This window comes from Octopus bimaculoides, chromosome 15, assembly GCF_001194135.2.
Source record: "Octopus bimaculoides isolate UCB-OBI-ISO-001 chromosome 15, ASM119413v2, whole genome shotgun sequence".
NCBI classification, from domain to species: domain Eukaryota; kingdom Metazoa; phylum Mollusca; class Cephalopoda; order Octopoda; family Octopodidae; genus Octopus; species Octopus bimaculoides.
The window spans coordinates 7,159,385-7,159,699 of NC_068995.1; positions in this window are offsets into that span (position 1 = coordinate 7,159,385).

Below are 315 nucleotides of genomic sequence, written 5' to 3' on the forward strand. Positions count from 1 at the left end.
ATATATATATATATATATATACAATATGCATATGTATGATCTGTATCCGATATTCCACCGATATAATTATTGATAAAATTATATTTATTTTTATAAATCATATTTTTAATTTGCATAGGTCCCCCTCTTCTTTTCTCCTTCTCCTTCGACAGTATTTGTTTTTATGTATGTGTATTTTGAATTAAATATATACACATATTCTATAAATATTCCCGTATACGCATTCATATATGTGTGGTTCAATGGTTGTAACAACATCATTAGCACTTTCAACTATATTGGTGTTAAATTTAACTAATAATCCACTCCATGTGA